The sequence below is a fragment of the Anabrus simplex genome, chromosome 8 (genome assembly GCF_040414725.1).
Source record: "Anabrus simplex isolate iqAnaSimp1 chromosome 8, ASM4041472v1, whole genome shotgun sequence".
NCBI classification, from domain to species: Eukaryota; Metazoa; Arthropoda; class Insecta; order Orthoptera; family Tettigoniidae; genus Anabrus; species Anabrus simplex.
The window spans coordinates 223,044,273-223,064,228 of NC_090272.1; the positions used below are offsets into that span (position 1 = coordinate 223,044,273).

Consider the following 19,956-nt stretch of genomic DNA (forward strand, 5'->3'; position numbering starts at 1 on the left):
GGCGAGAACACCGCATGTTGATCCAGGCTCTAACTGTAGTGTGAGACATTATTGTGTTTAAAAACGTTACTAAAACGGGGTCTCGTCCCCCGGACATCTGGATTACTTGTCAGGCATGCTTCCACTGCGCTACTCGGCTGCGAGTGCAGGGCGTCTTGCTCGAGGCTCTGGCTGTAGTGCGAGTCATTTTGTGTTGAAATAACTTTAGCAGAGCGTGGTTTCGATCCACGGACCTCTGGGTTATGGGCCCAGCACGCTCCCACTGCGCCAATCTGCTGCTGTGAGAGCGCGTCTTGCTCGAGGCACTGGCTGTAGTGTGAGACATTTTGTGTTGAAATAACTTTAGCAGAGCGTGGATTCGACCCACGGACCTCTGGGTTATGGGCCCAGCAGGCTTCAACTGCGCCACTCTGCTGCGAGAGCGGCGCTGCTTGCTCGAGTCTCTGGCTGTAGTGTGAAACATTTTGTGTTGAAACAACTTTAGCAGAGCGTGGTTTCGACCCACGAACCTCTGGGTTATGGGCCCAGCACGCTACCACTGTGCCACTCTGCTGCGGTGAGAGGGCGTCCTGCTCGAGGCTCTGGCTGTAGTGTGAGACATTTTGTGTTGAAATAACTTTACCGGAGCATGGTTTCGACCGACGGACTTCTGGCTTTTCGCCCCAGCACGCTTCCACTGCGCCACTCTGCTGCAGTGATTGGGCGTCTTATACCAGGCTCTGGCTGTATTTTGAGAATTTATTGTCTTATGTAACTTTAGCAGAGCGTGGTTTCATTCCACGGACCTCTGGGTTGTGGGCCCAGCACGCCTCCACTGCGCCACTCTGCTGCGAGAACGTCGCATCTTGCTCCAGGCTCTGACTGCAGTGTGAGACATTATTGTGTTTTAGAACCGTTAGTAAAACGGTGTCTCGTAGCCCGGACATCTGGATTAACGGCCCGGCATGCTTCCACTGCGCTACTCTGCTGCGAGGGCAAGGCGTATTGCACCAGGCTCTGGCTGTAGTTTGAGACATTGTGTTGAAATAACTTTAGCAGAGTGTGGATTCGATAGACGGACCTCTGGGTTATGGGCCCAGCACCCTTCAACTGCGCCACTCTGCTGCGAGCGTGCGCTGCTTGCTCCAGGCTCTGGCTGTAGAGTGAGACATTTTTGTATTAAAATACCTTTAGCAGAGCGTGGTATCGATCCACGGACCTCTGGGTTATGGGCCCAGCACGCTTCCAATGCGCCACCCTGTTGCTGTGAGAGCGCGACTTCCTCCAGGCTCTGGCTGTATTATGAGTCATTATTGTGTTAAGAAAACGTTAGCAGACCGCGGTTTCGATCCACGGACCTCTGAGTTATGGGCCCACAAGCGACCACTGCGGCACTCCGCTGCGAGGGGAGCGCGTCTTTCCCCAGGCTCTGGCTGTAGTGTGAGATATTATTGTGTTGAAACAAAACTTAGCAGAGCGTGGTTTCGATCCACGGACCTCTGGGTTATGTGCCCACACGCTTCCGCTGCGCCACTCTGCTGCGAGAGCATCGCATCTTGCTCCAGGCTCTGACTGGAGTGTGAGACATTATTGTGTTTAAAAACGTTACTAAAACGGGGTCTCGTCCCCCGGACATCTGGATTACTTGTCAGGCATGCTTCCACTGCGCTACTCGGCTGCGAGTGCAGGGCGTCTTGCTCGAGGCTCTGGCTGTAGTGCGAGTCATTTTGTGTTGAAATAACTTTAGCAGAGCGTGGTTTCGATCCACGGACCTCTGGGTTATGGGCCCAGCACGCTCCCACTGCGCCAATCTGCTGCTGTGAGAGCGCGTCTTGCTCGAGGCACTGGCTGTAGTGTGAGACATTTTGTGTTGAAATAACTTTAGCAGAGCGTGGATTCAACCCACGGACCTCTGGGTTATGGGCCCAGCAGGCTTCAACTGCGCCACTCTGCTGCGAGAGCGGCGCTGCTTGCTCGAGTGTCTGGCTGTAGTGTGAAACATTTTGTGTTGAAACAACTTTAGCAGAGCGTGGTTTCGACCCACGAACCTCTGGGTTATGGGCCCAGCACGCTACCACTGTGCCACTCTGCTGCGGTGAGTGGGCGTCCTGCTCGAGGCTCTGGCTGTAGTGTGAGACATTTTGTGATGAAAGAACTTTACCGGAGCATGGTTTCGACCGACGGACTTCTGGCTTTTCGCCCCAGCACGCTTCAACTGCGCCACTCTGCTGCAGTGATTGGGCGTCTTATACCAGGCTCTGGCTGTATTTTGAGATTTTATTGTCTTATGTAACTTTAGCAGAGCGTGGTTTCATTCCACGGACCTCTGGGTTGTGGGCCCAGCACGCTTCCACTGCGCCACTCTGCTGCGAGAACGTCGCATCTTGCTCCAGGCTCTGACTGCAGTGTGAGACATTATTGTGTTTTAGAACCGTTAGTAAAACGGTGTCTCGTAGCCCGGACATCTGGATTATCGGCCCGGCATGCTTAAACTGCGCTACTCTGCTGCGAGGGCAGGGCGTATTGCACCAGGCTCTGGCTGTAGTGGAGACATTATTGTGTTAAAATAACTTTAGCAGAGCGTGGTTTCGATCCACGGACCTGTGGGTTATGGGCCCAGCACGCTACCACTGTGCCACTCTGCTGCGGTGAGAGGGCGTCCTGCTCGAGGCTCTGGCTGTAGTGTGAGACATTTTGTGTTGAAATAACTTTAGCGGAGCATGGTTTCGACCCACGGACTTCTGGCTTTTCGCCCCAGCACGCTTCCACTGCGCCACTCTGCTGCAGTGATTGGGCGTCTTATACCAGGCTCTGGCTGTATTTTGAGACTTTATTGTCTTATGTAACTTTAGCAGAGCGTGGTTTCATTCCACGGACCTCTGGGTTGTGGGCCCAGCACGCTTCCACTGCGCCACTCTGCTGCGAGAACGTCGCATCTTGCTCCAGGCTCTGACTGTAGTGTGGGACATTATTGTGTTTTAGAACCGTTAGTAGAACGGTGTCTCGTAGCCCGGACATCTGGATTATCGGCCCGGCAGGCTTCCACTGCGCTACTCTGCTGCGAGGGCAGGGCGTAATGCACCAGGCTCAGGCTGTAGTTTGAGACATTGTGTTGAAATAACTTGAGCAGAGCGTGGATTCGATCCACGGACCTCTGGGTTATGGGCCCAGCACGCTTCAACTGCGCCACTCTGCTGCGAGAACACCGCATGTTGATCCAGGCTTTGACTGTAGTGTGAGACATTATTGTGTTTAAAAACGTTAGTAAAACGGGGTCTCGTCCCCCGGACATCTGGATTATTTGTCAGGCATGCTTCCACTGCGCTACTCGGCTGCGAGTGCAGGTCGTCTTGCTCGAGGCTCTGGCTGTAGTGCGAGACATTTTGTGTTGAAATAACTTTAGCAGAGCGTGGTTTCGATCCACGGACCTCTGGGTTATGGGCCCAGCACGTTTCCACTGCCCCACTCTGCTGCGGTGAGAGCGCGCCTTGTTCGAGGCTCGGGCTGTAGTGTGAGACAATTTGTGTTGAAATAACTTTAGCAGAGCGTGGATTCGATCCACGGACCTCTGGGTTATGGGCCCAGCACGCTTCCACTGCGCGACCCTGCTGCTGTGAGAACGCGACTTCCTCCAGGCTCTGGCTGTATTATGAGTCATTATTGTGTTAAGAAAACGTTAGCAGACCGCGGTTTCGATCCACGGACCTCTGAGTTATGGGCACACAAGCGACCACTGCGGCACTCTGCTGCGAGGGGAGCGCGTCTTTCCCCAGGCTCTGGCTGTAGCGTGAGACATTATTGTGTTAAAATAACTTTAGCAGAGCGTGGTTTCGATCCACGGACCTCTGGGTTATGGGCCCAGCACGCTTCCACTGCGCCACTCTGCTGCTGTGAGAGCGCGACTTGCTCGAGGCTCTGGCTGTGGTGTGAGACATTTTGTGTTGAAATAACTTTAGCAGAGCGTGGTTTCGATCCACGGACCTCTGGGTTATGGGCCCAGCACGCTTCCACTGCGCCACTCTGCTGCGAGAACGTCGCGTCTTGCTCCAGGCTCTGACTGTAGTGTGAGACATTATTGTGTTTTAAAAACCGTTAGTAAAACGGGGTCTCGTAGCCCGGACATCTGGATTATTGGCCCGGCATGCTTCCACTGCGCTACTCTGCTGCGCGGGCAGGGCGTATTGCACCAGGCTCTGGCTGTAGTGTGAGACATTATTGTGTTAAAATAACTTTAGCAGAGCGTGGTTTCGATCCACGGACCTCTGGGTTATGGGCCCAGCACGCTTCCAATGCGCCACCCTGTTGCTGTGAGAGCGCGACTTCCTCCAGGCTCTGGCTGTATTATGAGTCATTATTGTGTTAAGAAAACGTTAGGTGGGTTATTGGCCCAGCACGCCCCCACTTCGCCACTTTGCTGCGAGAACGTCGCATCTTGCTCCAGGCTATGACTGTAGTGTGAGACATTATTGTGTTTAAATAAAACGGGGTCTCGTCCCCCGGACATCTGGATTATCGACCCGGGATGTTTCCACTGCGCTAATCTGCTGCGAGGGGAAGGGCGTATTGCACCAGGCTCTGGCTATAGTGTGAGACATTATTGTGTTAAAATAACTTTAGCAGAGCGTGGTTTCGATCCATGGACCTCTGGGTTATGGGCCCAGCACGCTCCCACTGGGCCACTCTGCTGCGGTGAGATGGCGTCTTGCTCGAGGCTCTGGCTGTAGTGTGAGACATTTTGTGTTCAAACAACTTTAGCAGAGCGTGGTTTCGATCCACGGACCTCTGGGTTATGGGCCCAGCACGCTACCACTGTGCCACTCTGCTGCGGTGAGAGGGCGTCCTGCTCGAGGCTCTGGCTGTAGTGTGAGACATATTGTGTTGAAATAACTTTAGCGGAGCATGGTTTCGACCGACGGACTTCTGGCTTTTCGCCCCAGCACGCTTCCACTGCGCCACTCTGCTGCTGTGAGAGCGCGAATTGCTCGAGGCTCTGGCTGTGGTGTGAGACATTTTGTGTTGAAATAACTTTAGCTGAGCGTGGTTTCGATCCACGGACCTCTGGGTTGTGGGCCCAGCACGCTTCCACTGCGCCACTCTGCTGCGACAACGTCGCATCTTTCTCCAGGCTCTGACTGCAGTGTGAGACATTATTGTGTTTTAGAACCGTTAGTAAAACGGTGTCTCGTAGCCCGGACATCTGGATTATCGGCCCGGCATGCTTCCACTGCGCTACTCTGCTGCGAGGGCAAGGCGTATTGCACCAGGCTCTGGCTGTAGTTTGAGACATTGTGTTGAAATAACTTTAGCAGAGCGTGGATTCGATCCACGGACCTCTGGGTTATGGGCCCAGCACCCTTCAACTGCGCCACTCTGCTGCGAGCGTGCGCTGCTTGCTCCAGGCTCTGGCTGTAGAGTGAGACATTTTTGTATTAAAATACCTTTAGCAGAGCGTGGGTTCGATCCAGGGACCTCTGGGTTATGGGCCCAGCACGCTTCCAATGCGCCACCCTGTTGCTGTGAGAGCGCGACTTCCTCCAGGCTCTGGCTGTATTATGAGTCATTATTGTGTTAAGAAAACGTTAGCAGACCGCGGTTTCGATCCACGGACCTCTGATTTATGGGCCCACAAGAGAAAACTGCGGCACTCTGCTGCGAGGGGAGCGAGTCTTCGTCCAGGCTCTGGCTGTACTGTGAGATATTATTGTGTTAAAAAAAACTTAGCAGAGCGTGCTTTCGATCGACGGACATCTGGGTTATGGGCCCAGCACGCTTCCACTGCGCCACTCTGCTGCTGTGAGAGCGCGACTAGCTCGAGGCTCTGGCTGTGGTGTGAGACATTTTGTGTTGAAATAACTTTAGCAGAGCGTGGTTTCGATCCACGGATCTCTGGGTTATGGGCCCAGCACGCTTCCACTGCGCCACTCTGCTGCGAGAACGTCGCGTCTTGCTCCAGGCTCTGACTGTAGTGTGAGACATTATTGTGTTTTAAAACCGTTAGTAAAACGGGGTCTCGCAGCCCGGACATCTGGATTATTGGCCCGGCATGCTTCCACTGCGCTACTCTGCTGCGAGGGCAGGGCGTATTGCACCAGGCTCTGGCTGTAGTGTGAGACATTATTGTGTTACAATAACTTTAGCAGAGCGTGGTTTCGATCCACGGACCTCTGGGTTATGGGCCCAGCACGCTCCCACTGCGCCACTCTGCTGCGGTGAGAGGGCGTCTTGCTCGAGTCTCTGGCTGTAGTGTGAAACATTTTGTGTTGAAACAACTTTAGCAGAGCGTGGTTTCGATCCACGGACCCCTGGGTTATCGGCCCAGCACGCTACCACTGTGCCACTCTGCTGCGGTGAGAGGGCGTCCTGCTCGAGGCTCTGGCTTTAGTGTGAGACATTTTGTGTTGAAATAACTATAGCGGAGCATGGTTTCGACCCACGGACTTCTGGCTTTTCGCCCCAGCACGCTTCCACTGCGCCACTCTGCTGCGGTGATGGGCGTCTTATACCAGGCTCTGGCTGTAGTTTGAGACGTTATTGTGTTATGTAACTTTAGCAGAGCGTGGTTTCATTCCACGGACCTCTGGGTTGTGGGCCCAGCACGCTTCCACTGCGCCACTCTGCTGCGAGAACGTCGCATCTTGCTCCCGGCTCTGACTGCAGTGTGAGACATTATTGTGTTTTAGAACCGTTAGTAAAACGGTGTCTCGTAGCCCGGACATCTGGATTATCGGCCCGGCATGCTTCCACTACGCTACTCTGCTGCGAGGGCAAGGCGTATTGCACCAGGCTCTGGCTGTAGTTTGAGACATTGTGTTGAAATAACTGTAGCAGAGCGTGGATTCCATCCACGGACCTCTGGGTTATGGGCCCAGCACGCTTCAACTGCGCCACTCTGCTGCGAGCGTGCGCTGCTTGCTCCAGGCTCTGGCTGTAGAGTGAGACATTTTTGTATTAAAATACCTTTAGCAGAGCGTGGTTTCGATCCACGGACCTCTGGGTTATGGGCCCAGCACGCTTCCAATGCGCCACCCTGTTGCTGCGAGAGCGCGACTTCCTCCAGGCTCTGGCTGTATTATGAGTCATTATTGTGTTAAGAAAACGTTAGCAGACCGCGGTTTCGATCCACGGACCTCTGATTTATGGGCGCACAAGATAACACTGCGGCACTCTGCTGCGAGGGGTGCGAGTCTTCCTCCAGGCTCTGGCTGTAGTGTGAGATATTATTGTGTTAAAATAAACTTAGCAGAGCGTGGTTTCGATCCACGGACCTCTGGGTTATGGGCCCAGCACGCTCCCACTGCGCCACTTTCCTGCGAGAACGTCGCATCTTGCTCCAGGCTATGACTGTAGTGTGAGACATTATTGTGTTTAAATAAAACGGGGTCTCGTCCCCCGGACATCTGGATTATCGGCCCGGGATGTTTCCACTGCGCTAATCTGCTGCGAGGGGAGGGGCGTATTGCACCAGGCTCTGGCTGTAGTGTGAGACATTATTGTGTTAAAATAACTTTAGCAGAGCGCGGTTTCGATCCACGGACCTCTGGGTTATGGGCCCAGCACGCTTCCACTGCGCCACTCTGCGGCTGTGAGAGCGCGAATTGCTCGAGGCTCTGGCTGTGGTGTGAGACATTTTGTGTTGAAATAACTTTAGCAGAGCGTGGTTTCGATCAACGGACCTCTGGGTTACGGGCCCAGCACGCTTCCACTGCGCCACTCTGCAGCGAGAACGTCGCGTCTTGCTCCAGGCTCTGACTGTAGTGTGAGACATTATTGTGTTTTAAAAACCGTTAGTAAAACGGGGTCTCGTAGCCCGGACATCTGGATTATTGGCCCGGCACGCTTCCACTGCGCTACTCTGCTGCGAGGGCAGGGCGTATTGCACCAGGCTCTGGCTGTAGTGTGAGACATTATTGTGTTAAAATAACTTTAGCAGAGCGTGGTTTCGATCCACGGACCTATGGGTTATGGGCCAAGCACGCTCCCACTGCGCCACTCTGCTGCTGTGAGATGGCGTCTTGCTCGAGGCTCTGGCTGTATTATGAGTCATTATTGTGTTAAGAAAACGTTAGCAGACCGCGGTTTCGATCCACGGACCTTTGATTTATGGGCCCACAAAAGAACACTGCGGCACTCTGCTGCGAGGGGAGCGAGTCTTCCTCCAGGCTCTGGCTGTAGTGTGAGATATTATTGTGTTAAAATAAACTTAGCAGAGCGTGGTTTCGATCCACGGACCTCTGGGTTATGGGCCCAGCACGCTTCCACTGCGCCACTCTGCTGCGAGAACACCGCATGTTGATGCAGGCTCTAACTGTAGTGTGAGACATTATTGTGTTTAAAAACGTTACTAAAACGGGGTCTCGTCCCCCGGACATCTGGATTACTTGACAGGCATGCTTCCACTGCGCTACTCGGCTGCGAGTGCAGGGCGTCTTGCTCGAGGCTCTGGCTGTAGTGCGAGTCATTTTGTGTTGAAATAACTTTAGCAGCGCGTGGTTTCGATCCACGGACCTCTGGGTTATGGGCCCAGCACGCTCCCACTGCGCCACTCTGCTGCTGTGAAAGCGCGTCTTGCTCGAGGCACTGGCTGTAGTGTGAGACATTTTGTGTTGAAATAAATTTAGCAGAGCGTGGATTCGACGCACGGACCTCTGGGTTATGGGCCCAGCAGGCTTCAACTGCGCCACTCTGCTGCGAGAGCGGCGCTGCTTGCTCCAGGCTCTGGCTGTACAGTGAGACATTAGTGTGTTAAAATAACTTTAGCAGAGCGTGGATTCGATCCACGGATCTCTGGGTTATGGGCCCAGCACGCTCCCACTGCGCCACTTTGCTGCGAGAACGTCGCACCTTGCTCCAGGCTATGACTGTAGTGTGAGACATTATTGTGTTTAAATAAAACGGGGTCTCGTCCCCCGGACATCTGGATTATCGGCCCGGGATGTTTCCACTGCGCTAATCTGCTGCGAGGTGAAGGGCGTATTGCACCAGGCTCTGGCTGTAGTGTGGGACATTATTGTGTTAAAATAACTTTAGCAGAGCGTGGTTTCGATCCACGGACCTCTGGGTTATGGGCCCAGCACGCTTCCACTGCGCCACTCTGCTGCTGTGACAGCACGAATTGCTCGAGGCTCTGGCTGTGGTGTGAGACATTTTGTGTTGAAATAACTTTAGCAGAGCGTGGTTTCGATCCACGGACCTCTGGGTTACGGGTCCAGCACGCTTCCACTGCGCCACTCTGCTGCGAGAACGTCGCGTCTTGCTCCAGGCTCTGACTGTAGTGTGAGACATTATTGTGTTTTAAAAACCGTTAGTAAAACGGGGTCTCGTAGCCCGGACATCTGGATTATTGGCCCGGCATGTTTTCACTGCGCTACTCTGCTGCGAGGGCAGGGCGTATTGCACCAGGCTCTGGCTGTAGTGTGAGACATTATTGTGTTAAAATAACTTTAGCAGAGCGTGGTTTCGATCCACGGATCTCTGGGTTATGGGCCAAGCACGCTCCCACTGCGCCACTCTGCTGCTGTGAGATGGCGTCTTGCTCGAGGCTCTGGCTGTATTATGAGTCATTATTGTGTTAAGAAAACGTTAGCAGACCGCGGTTTCGATTCACGGACCTCTGATTTATGGGCCCACAAAAGAACACTGCGGTACTCTGCTGCGAGGGGAAGGGCGTATTGCACCAGGCTCTGGCTGTAGTGTGGGACATTATTGTGTTAAAATAACTTTAGCAGAGCGTGGTTTCGATCCACGGACCTCTGGGTTATGGGCCCAGCACGCTTCCACTGCGCCACTCTGCTGCTGTGACAGCACGAATTGCTCGAGGCTCTGGCTGTGGTGTGAGACATTTTGTGTTGAAATAACTTTAGCAGAGCGTGGTTTCGATCCACGGACCTCTGGGTTACGGGTCCAGCACGCTTCCACTGCGCCACTCTGCTGCGAGAACGTCGCGTCTTGCTCCAGGCTCTGACTGTAGTGTGAGACATTATTGTGTTTTAAAAACCGTTAGTAAAACGGGGTCTCGTAGCCCGGACATCTGGATTATTGGCCCGGCATGTTTTCACTGCGCTACTCTGCTGCGAGGGCAGGGCGTATTGCACCAGGCTCTGGCTGTAGTGTGAGATATTATTGTGTTAAAATAAACTTAGCAGAGCGTGGTTTCGATCCACGGACCTCTGGGTTTTGGGCCCAGCACGCTTCCACTGCGCCACTCTGCTGCGAGAACACCGCATGTTGATGCAGGCTCTAACTGTAGTGTGAGACATTATTGTGTTTAAAAACGTTACTAAAACGGGGTCTCGTCCCCCGGACATCTGGATAACTTGTCAGGCATGCTTCCACTGCGCTATTCGGCTGTGAGTGCAGGGCGTCTTGCTCGAGGATCTGGCTGTAGTGCGAGTCATTTTGTGTTGAAATAACTTTAGCAGAGCGTGGTTTCGATCCACGGACCTCTGGGTTATGGGCCCGGCACGCTCCCACTGAGCCACTCTGCTGCGAGAACGTCGCATCTTGCTCCAGGCTATGACTGTAGTGTGAGACATTATTGTGTTTAAATAAAACGGGGTCTCCTCCCCCGGACATCTGGATTATCGGCAAGGGATGTTTCCACTGCGCTACTCTGCTGCGAGGGGAAGGGCGTATTGCACCAGGCTCTGGCTGTAGTGTGAGACATTGTTGTGTTGAAACAACTTTAGCAGAGCGTGGTTTCGATCCACGGACCTCTGGGTTATGGGCCCAGCATGCTACCATTGTGCCACACTGCTACGGTGAGAGGGCGTCCTGCTCGAGGCTCTGGCTGTAGTGTGAGACATTTTGTGTTAAAATAACTTTGGCGGAGCATGGTTTCGACCGACGGACTTCTGGCTTTTCGCCCCAGCACGCTTCCACTGCGCCACTCTGCTGCGGTGATTGGGCGTCTTATTCCAGGCTCTGGCTGTATTTTGAGACTTTATTGTGTTATGTAACTTTAGCAGAGCGTGGTTTCATTCCACGGACCTCTGGATTGTGGGCCCAGCACGCTTCCAGTGCGCCACTCTGCTGCGAGAACGTCGCATCTTGCTCCAGGCTCCGACTGCAGTGTGAGACATTATTGTGTTTTAGAACCGTTAGAAAAACGGTGACTCGTAGCCCGGACATCTGGATTATCGGCCCGGCATGCTTCCACTGCGCTACTCTGCTGCGAGGGCAAGGCGTATTGCACCAGGCTCTGGCTGTAGTTTGAGGCATTGTGTTGAAATAACTTTAGCAGAGCGTGGATTCGATCCACGGACCTCTGGGTTATGGGCCCAGCACGCTTCAACTGCGCCACTCTGCTGCGAGCGTGCGTTGCTTGCTCCAGGCTCTGGCTGTAGAGTGAGACATTTTTGTATTAAAATACCTTTAGCAGAGCGTGGTTTCGATCCACGGACCTCTGGGGTATGGGCCCAGCACGCTTCCAATGCGCCACCCTGTTGCTGTGAGAGCGCGACTTCCTCCAGGCTCTGGCTGTATTATGAGTCATTATTGTGTTAAGAAAACGTTAGCAGACCGCGGTTTCGATCCACGGACCTCTGATTTATGGGCCCACAAGAGAACACTGCGGCACTGTGCTGCGAGGGGAGCGAGTCTTCCTCCAGGCTCTGGCTGTAGTGTGAGATATTATTGCGTTGAAATAAACTTAGCAGAGCGTGGTTTCGATCCACGGACCTCTGGGTTATGGGCCCAGCACGCTTCCACTGCGCCACTCTGCTGCGAGAACGCCGTATGTTGATCCAGGCTCTAACTGTAGTGTCAGACATTATTGTGTTTAAAAACGTTACTAAAACGGGGTCTCGTCCCCCGGACATCTGGATTACTTGTCAGGCATGCTTCCACTGCGCTACTCGGCTGCGAGTGCAGGGCGTCTTGCTCGAGGCTCTGGCTGTAGTGCGAGTCATTTTGTGTTGAAATAACTTTAGCAGAGCGTGGTTTCGATCCACGGACCTCTGGGTTATGGGCCCAGCACGCTACCACTGTGCCACTCTGCTGCGGTGAGAGGGCGTCCTGCTCGAGGCTCTGGCTGTAGTGTGAGATATTATTGCGTTGAAATAAACTTAGCAGTGCGTGGTTTCGATCCACGGACCTCTGGATTATCGGCCCGGCATGCTTCCACTGCGCTACTCTGCTGCGAGGGCAAGGCGTATTGCACCAGGCTCTGGCTGTAGTTTGAGACATTGTGTTGAAATAACTTTAGAAGAGCGTGGATTCGATCCACGGACCTCTGGGTTATGGGCCTAGCACGCTTCAACTGCGCCACTCTGCTGCGAGCGTGCGCTGCTTGCTCCAGGCTCTGGCTGTAGAGTGAGACATTTTTGTATTAAAATATCTTTAGCAGAGCGCGGTTTCGATCCACGGACCTCTGGGTTATGGGCCCAGCACGCTTCCAATGCGCCAACCTGTTGCTGTGAGAGCGCGACTTCCTCCAGGCTCTGGCTGTATTATGAGTCATTATTGTGTTAAGAAAACGTTAGCAGACCGCGGTTTCGATCCACGGACCTCTGATTTATGGGCCCACAAGAGAAAACTGCGGCACTCTGCTGCGAGGGGAGCGAGTCTTCGTCCAGGCTCTGGCTGTACTGTGAGATATTATTGTGTTAAAAAAAACTTAGCAGAGCGTGCTTTCGATCGACGGACATCTGGGTTATGGGCCCAGCACGCTTCCACTGCGCCACTCTGCTGCTGTGAGAGCGCGACTAGCTCGAGGCTCTGGCTGTGGTGTGAGACATTTTGTGTTGAAATAACTTTAGCAGAGCGTGGTTTCGATCCACGGATCTCTGGGTTATGGGCCCAGCACGCTTCCACTGCGCCACTCTGCTGCGAGAACGTCGCGTCTTGCTCCAGGCTCTGACTGTAGTGTGAGACATTATTGTGTTTTAAAACCGTTAGTAAAACGGGGTCTCGCAGCCCGGACATCTGGATTATTGGCCCGGCATGCTTCCACTGCGCTACTCTGCTGCGAGGGCAGGGCGTATTGCACCAGGCTCTGGCTGTAGTGTGAGACATTATTGTGTTACAATAACTTTAGCAGAGCGTGGTTTCGATCCACGGACCTCTGGGTTATGGGCCCAGCACGCTCCCACTGCGCCACTCTGCTGCGGTGAGAGGGCGTCTTGCTCGAGTCTCTGGCTGTAGTGTGAAACATTTTGTGTTGAAACAACTTTAGCAGAGCGTGGTTTCGATCCACGGACCCCTGGGTTATCGGCCCAGCACGCTACCACTGTGCCACTCTGCTGCGGTGAGAGGGCGTCCTGCTCGAGGCTCTGGCTTTAGTGTGAGACATTTTGTGTTGAAATAACTATAGCGGAGCATGGTTTCGACCCACGGACTTCTGGCTTTTCGCCCCAGCACGCTTCCACTGCGCCACTCTGCTGCGGTGATGGGCGTCTTATACCAGGCTCTGGCTGTAGTTTGAGACGTTATTGTGTTATGTAACTTTAGCAGAGCGTGGTTTCATTCCACGGACCTCTGGGTTGTGGGCCCAGCACGCTTCCACTGCGCCACTCTGCTGCGAGAACGTCGCATCTTGCTCCCGGCTCTGACTGCAGTGTGAGACATTATTGTGTTTTAGAACCGTTAGTAAAACGGTGTCTCGTAGCCCGGACATCTGGATTATCGGCCCGGCATGCTTCCACTACGCTACTCTGCTGCGAGGGCAAGGCGTATTGCACCAGGCTCTGGCTGTAGTTTGAGACATTGTGTTGAAATAACTGTAGCAGAGCGTGGATTCCATCCACGGACCTCTGGGTTATGGGCCCAGCACGCTTCAACTGCGCCACTCTGCTGCGAGCGTGCGCTGCTTGCTCCAGGCTCTGGCTGTAGAGTGAGACATTTTTGTATTAAAATACCTTTAGCAGAGCGTGGTTTCGATCCACGGACCTCTGGGTTATGGGCCCAGCACGCTTCCAATGCGCCACCCTGTTGCTGCGAGAGCGCGACTTCCTCCAGGCTCTGGCTGTATTATGAGTCATTATTGTGTTAAGAAAACGTTAGCAGACCGCGGTTTCGATCCACGGACCTCTGATTTATGGGCGCACAAGATAACACTGCGGCACTCTGCTGCGAGGGGTGCGAGTCTTCCTCCAGGCTCTGGCTGTAGTGTGAGATATTATTGTGTTAAAATAAACTTAGCAGAGCGTGGTTTCGATCCACGGACCTCTGGGTTATGGGCCCAGCACGCTCCCACTGCGCCACTTTCCTGCGAGAACGTCGCATCTTGCTCCAGGCTATGACTGTAGTGTGAGACATTATTGTGTTTAAATAAAACGGGGTCTCGTCCCCCGGACATCTGGATTATCGGCCCGGGATGTTTCCACTGCGCTAATCTGCTGCGAGGGGAGGGGCGTATTGCACCAGGCTCTGGCTGTAGTGTGAGACATTATTGTGTTAAAATAACTTTAGCAGAGCGCGGTTTCGATCCACGGACCTCTGGGTTATGGGCCCAGCACGCTTCCACTGCGCCACTCTGCGGCTGTGAGAGCGCGAATTGCTCGAGGCTCTGGCTGTGGTGTGAGACATTTTGTGTTGAAATAACTTTAGCAGAGCGTGGTTTCGATCAACGGACCTCTGGGTTACGGGCCCAGCACGCTTCCACTGCGCCACTCTGCTGCGAGAACGTCGCGTCTTGCTCCAGGCTCTGACTGTAGTGTGAGACATTATTGTGTTTTAAAAACCGTTCGTAAAACGGGGTCTCGTAGCCCGGACATCTGGATTATTGGCCCGGCACGCTTCCACTGCGCTACTCTGCTGCGAGGGCAGGGCGTATTGCACCAGGCTCTGGCTGTAGTGTGAGACATTATTGTGTTAAAATAACTTTAGCAGAGCGTGGTTTCGATCCACGGACCTATGGGTTATGGGCCAAGCACGCTCCCACTGCGCCACTCTGCTGCTGTGAGATGGCGTCTTGCTCGAGGCTCTGGCTGTATTATGAGTCATTATTGTGTTAAGAAAACGTTAGCAGACCGCGGTTTCGATCCACGGACCTTTGATTTATGGGCCCACAAAAGAACACTGCGGCACTCTGCTGCGAGGGGAGCGAGTCTTCCTCCAGGCTCTGGCTGTAGTGTGAGATATTATTGTGTTAAAATAAACTTAGCAGAGCGTGGTTTCGATCCACGGACCTCTGGGTTATGGGCCCAGCACGCTTCCACTGCGCCACTCTGCTGCGAGAACACCGCATGTTGATGCAGGCTCTAACTGTAGTGTGAGACATTATTGTGTTTAAAAACGTTACTAAAACGGGGTCTCGTCCCCCGGACATCTGGATTACTTGACAGGCATGCTTCCACTGCGCTACTCGGCTGCGAGTGCAGGGCGTCTTGCTCGAGGCTCTGGCTGTAGTGCGAGTCATTTTGTGTTGAAATAACTTTAGCAGCGCGTGGTTTCGATCCACGGACCTCTGGGTTATGGGCCCAGCACGCTCCCACTGCGCCACTCTGCTGCTGTGAAAGCGCGTCTTGCTCGAGGCACTGGCTGTAGTGTGAGACATTTTGTGTTGAAATAAATTTAGCAGAGCGTGGATTCGACGCACGGACCTCTGGGTTATGGGCCCAGCAGGCTTCAACTGCGCCACTCTGCTGCGAGAGCGGCGCTGCTTGCTCCAGGCTCTGGCTGTACAGTGAGACATTAGTGTGTTAAAATAACTTTAGCAGAGCGTGGATTCGATCCACGGATCTCTGGGTTATGGGCCCAGCACGCTCCCACTGCGCCACTTTGCTGCGAGAACGTCGCACCTTGCTCCAGGCTATGACTGTAGTGTGAGACATTATTGTGTTTAAATAAAACGGGGTCTCGTCCCCCGGACATCTGGATTATCGGCCCGGGATGTTTCCACTGCGCTAATCTGCTGCGAGGTGAAGGGCGTATTGCACCAGGCTCTGGCTGTAGTGTGGGACATTATTGTGTTAAAATAACTTTAGCAGAGCGTGGTTTCGATCCACGGACCTCTGGGTTATGGGCCCAGCACGCTTCCACTGCGCCACTCTGCTGCTGTGACAGCACGAATTGCTCGAGGCTCTGGCTGTGGTGTGAGACATTTTGTGTTGAAATAACTTTAGCAGAGCGTGGTTTCGATCCACGGACCTCTGGGTTACGGGTCCAGCACGCTTCCACTGCGCCACTCTGCTGCGAGAACGTCGCGTCTTGCTCCAGGCTCTGACTGTAGTGTGAGACATTATTGTGTTTTAAAAACCGTTAGTAAAACGGGGTCTCGTAGCCCGGACATCTGGATTATTGGCCCGGCATGTTTTCACTGCGCTACTCTGCTGCGAGGGCAGGGCGTATTGCACCAGGCTCTGGCTGTAGTGTGAGACATTATTGTGTTAAAATAACTTTAGCAGAGCGTGGTTTCGATCCACGGATCTCTGGGTTATGGGCCAAGCACGCTCCCACTGCGCCACTCTGCTGCTGTGAGATGGCGTCTTGCTCGAGGCTCTGGCTGTATTATGAGTCATTATTGTGTTAAGAAAACGTTAGCAGACCGCGGTTTCGATTCACGGACCTCTGATTTATGGGCCCACAAAAGAACACTGCGGTACTCTGCTGCGAGGGGAAGGGCGTATTGCACCAGGCTCTGGCTGTAGTGTGGGACATTATTGTGTTAAAATAACTTTAGCAGAGCGTGGTTTCGATCCACGGACCTCTGGGTTATGGGCCCAGCACGCTTCCACTGCGCCACTCTGCTGCTGTGACAGCACGAATTGCTCGAGGCTCTGGCTGTGGTGTGAGACATTTTGTGTTGAAATAACTTTAGCAGAGCGTGGTTTCGATCCACGGACCTCTGGGTTACGGGTCCAGCACGCTTCCACTGCGCCACTCTGCTGCGAGAACGTCGCGTCTTGCTCCAGGCTCTGACTGTAGTGTGAGACATTATTGTGTTTTAAAAACCGTTAGTAAAACGGGGTCTCGTAGCCCGGACATCTGGATTATTGGCCCGGCATGTTTTCACTGCGCTACTCTGCTGCGAGGGCAGGGCGTATTGCACCAGGCTCTGGCTGTAGTGTGAGATATTATTGTGTTAAAATAAACTTAGCAGAGCGTGGTTTCGATCCACGGACCTCTGGGTTTTGGGCCCAGCACGCTTCCACTGCGCCACTCTGCTGCGAGAACACCGCATGTTGATGCAGGCTCTAACTGTAGTGTGAGACATTATTGTGTTTAAAAACGTTACTAAAACGGGGTCTCGTCCCCCGGACATCTGGATAACTTGTCAGGCATGCTTCCACTGCGCTATTCGGCTGTGAGTGCAGGGCGTCTTGCTCGAGGATCTGGCTGTAGTGCGAGTCATTTTGTGTTGAAATAACTTTAGCAGAGCGTGGTTTCGATCCACGGACCTCTGGGTTATGGGCCCGGCACGCTCCCACTGCGCCACTCTGCTGCGAGAACGTCGCATCTTGCTCCAGGCTATGACTGTAGTGTGAGACATTATTGTGTTTAAATAAAACGGGGTCTCCTCCCCCGGACATCTGGATTATCGGCAAGGGATGTTTCCACTGCGCTACTCTGCTGCGAGGGGAAGGGCGTATTGCACCAGGCTCTGGCTGTAGTGTGAGACATTGTTGTGTTGAAACAACTTTAGCAGAGCGTGGTTTCGATCCACGGACCTCTGGGTTATGGGCCCAGCACGCTACCACTGTGCCACACTGCTACGGTGAGAGGGCGTCCTGCTCGAGGCTCTGGCTGTAGTGTGAGACATTTTGTGTTAAAATAACTTTGGCGGAGCATGGTTTCGACCGACGGACTTCTGGCTTTTCGCCCCAGCACGCTTCCACTGCGCCACTCTGCTGCGGTGATTGGGCGTCTTATTCCAGGCTCTGGCTGTATTTTGAGACTTTATTGTGTTATGTAACTTTAGCAGAGCGTGGTTTCATTCCACGGACCTCTGGATTGTGGGCCCAGCACGCTTCCAGTGCGCCACTCTGCTGCGAGAACGTCGCATCTTGCTCCAGGCTCCGACTGCAGTGTGAGACATTATTGTGTTTTAGAACCGTTAGAAAAACGGTGACTCGTAGCCCGGACATCTGGATTATCGGCCCGGCATGCTTCCACTGCGCTACTCTGCTGCGAGGGCAAGGCGTATTGCACCAGGCTCTGGCTGTAGTTTGAGGCATTGTGTTGAAATAACTTTAGCAGAGCGTGGATTCGATCCACGGACCTCTGGGTTATGGGCCCAGCACGCTTCAACTGCGCCACTCTGCTGCGAGCGTGCGTTGCTTGCTCCAGGCTCTGGCTGTAGAGTGAGACATTTTTGTATTAAAATACCTTTAGCAGAGCGTGGTTTCGATCCACGGACCTCTGGGGTATGGGCCCAGCACGCTTCCAATGCGCCACCCTGTTGCTGTGAGAGCGCGACTTCCTCCAGGCTCTGGCTGTATTATGAGTCATTATTGTGTTAAGAAAACGTTAGCAGACCGCGGTTTCGATCCACGGACCTCTGATTTATGGGCCCACAAGAGAACACTGCGGCACTGTGCTGCGAGGGGAGCGAGTCTTCCTCCAGGCTCTGGCTGTAGTGTGAGATATTATTGCGTTGAAATAAACTTAGCAGAGCGTGGTTTCGATCCACGGACCTCTGGGTTATGGGCCCAGCACGCTTCCACTGCGCCACTCTGCTGCGAGAACGCCGTATGTTGATCCAGGCTCTAACTGTAGTGTCAGACATTATTGTGTTTAAAAACGTTACTAAAACGGGGTCTCGTCCCCCGGACATCTGGATTACTTGTCAGGCATGCTTCCACTGCGCTACTCGGCTGCGAGTGCAGGGCGTCTTGCTCGAGGCTCTGGCTGTAGTGCGAGTCATTTTGTGTTGAAATAACTTTAGCAGAGCGTGGTTTCGATCCACGGACCTCTGGGTTATGGGCCCAGCACGCTACCACTGTGCCACTCTGCTGCGGTGAGAGGGCGTCCTGCTCGAGGCTCTGGCTGTAGTGTGAGATATTATTGCGTTGAAATAAACTTAGCAGTGCGTGGTTTCGATCCACGGACCTCTGGATTATCGGCCCGGCATGCTTCCACTGCGCTACTCTGCTGCGAGGGCAAGGCGTATTGCACCAGGCTCTGGCTGTAGTTTGAGACATTGTGTTGAAATAACTTTAGAAGAGCGTGGATTCGATCCACGGACCTCTGGGTTATGGGCCTAGCACGCTTCAACTGCGCCACTCTGCTGCGAGCGTGCGCTGCTTGCTCCAGGCTCTGGCTGTAGAGTGAGACATTTTTGTATTAAAATATCTTTAGCAGAGCGCGGTTTCGATCCACGGACCTCTGGGTTATGGGCCCAGCACGCTTCCAATGCGCCAACCTGTTGCTGTGAGAGCGCGACTTCCTCCAGGCTCTGGCTGTATTATGAGTCATTATTGTGTTAAGATAACGTTAGCTGGGTTATTGGCCCAGCACGCCCCCACTGCGCCACTTTGCTGCGAGAACGTCGCATCTTGCTCCAGGCTATGACTGTAGTGTGAGACATTATTGTGTTTAAATAAAAAGGGGTCTCGTCCCCCGGACATCTGGATTATCGGCCCGGGATGTTTCCACTGCGCTAATCTGCTGCGAGGGGAAGGGCGTATTGCACCAGGCTCTGGCTGTAGTGTGAGACATTATTGTGTTAAAATAACTTTAGCAGAGCGTGGTTTCGATCCACGGACCTCTGGCTTATGGGCCCAGCACGCTTCCACTGCGCCACTCTGCTGCTGTGAGAGCGCGAATTGCTCGAGGCTCTGGCTGTGGTGTGAGACATTTTGTGTTGAAATAACTTTAGCAGAGCGTGGTTTCGATCCACGGACCTCTGCGTTATGGGCCCAGCACGCTTCCACTGCGCCACTCTGCTGCGAGAACTTCGCGTCTTGCTCCAGGCTCTGACTGTAGTGTGAGACATTATTGTGTTTTAAAAACCGTTAGTAAAACGGGGTCTCGTAGCCCGGACATCTGGATTATTGGCCCGGCATGCTTCCACTGCGCTACTCTGCTGCGAGGGCAGGG

General features: G+C 53.5%; 9 non-coding genes across 9 annotated transcripts; all 9 read right to left on the reverse strand.

Moving 5' to 3' along the window:
* Positions 1-5,007: 5,007 nt before the first annotated feature.
* Positions 5,008-5,079, reverse strand: TRNAV-CAC (transfer RNA valine (anticodon CAC)). The gene has a single exon. It is a non-coding gene; the product is annotated as a tRNA-Val (tRNA).
* A 1,172-nt stretch (positions 5,080-6,251) lies between these two features.
* Positions 6,252-6,323, reverse strand: TRNAI-GAU (transfer RNA methionine (anticodon CAU)). The gene has a single exon. It is a non-coding gene; the product is annotated as a tRNA-Ile (tRNA).
* A 2,818-nt stretch (positions 6,324-9,141) lies between these two features.
* TRNAT-CGU (transfer RNA threonine (anticodon CGU)) lies at positions 9,142-9,213 on the reverse strand. The gene has a single exon. It is a non-coding gene; the product is annotated as a tRNA-Thr (tRNA).
* Positions 9,214-9,836: 623 nt separating this feature from the next.
* On the reverse strand, positions 9,837-9,908 carry TRNAT-CGU (transfer RNA threonine (anticodon CGU)). The gene has a single exon. It is a non-coding gene; the product is annotated as a tRNA-Thr (tRNA).
* Positions 9,909-10,115: 207 nt separating this feature from the next.
* On the reverse strand, positions 10,116-10,187 carry TRNAL-CAA (transfer RNA leucine (anticodon CAA)). The gene has a single exon. It is a non-coding gene; the product is annotated as a tRNA-Leu (tRNA).
* Positions 10,188-13,147: 2,960 nt separating this feature from the next.
* TRNAI-GAU (transfer RNA isoleucine (anticodon GAU)) lies at positions 13,148-13,219 on the reverse strand. Its single transcript has one exon. It is a non-coding gene; the product is annotated as a tRNA-Ile (tRNA).
* Positions 13,220-16,037: 2,818 nt separating this feature from the next.
* TRNAT-CGU (transfer RNA threonine (anticodon CGU)) lies at positions 16,038-16,109 on the reverse strand. The gene has a single exon. It is a non-coding gene; the product is annotated as a tRNA-Thr (tRNA).
* Positions 16,110-16,732: 623 nt separating this feature from the next.
* Positions 16,733-16,804, reverse strand: TRNAT-CGU (transfer RNA threonine (anticodon CGU)). Its single transcript has one exon. It is a non-coding gene; the product is annotated as a tRNA-Thr (tRNA).
* A 207-nt stretch (positions 16,805-17,011) lies between these two features.
* Positions 17,012-17,083, reverse strand: TRNAL-CAA (transfer RNA leucine (anticodon CAA)). Its single transcript has one exon. It is a non-coding gene; the product is annotated as a tRNA-Leu (tRNA).
* Between the last annotated feature and the right edge of the window lie 2,873 nt (positions 17,084-19,956).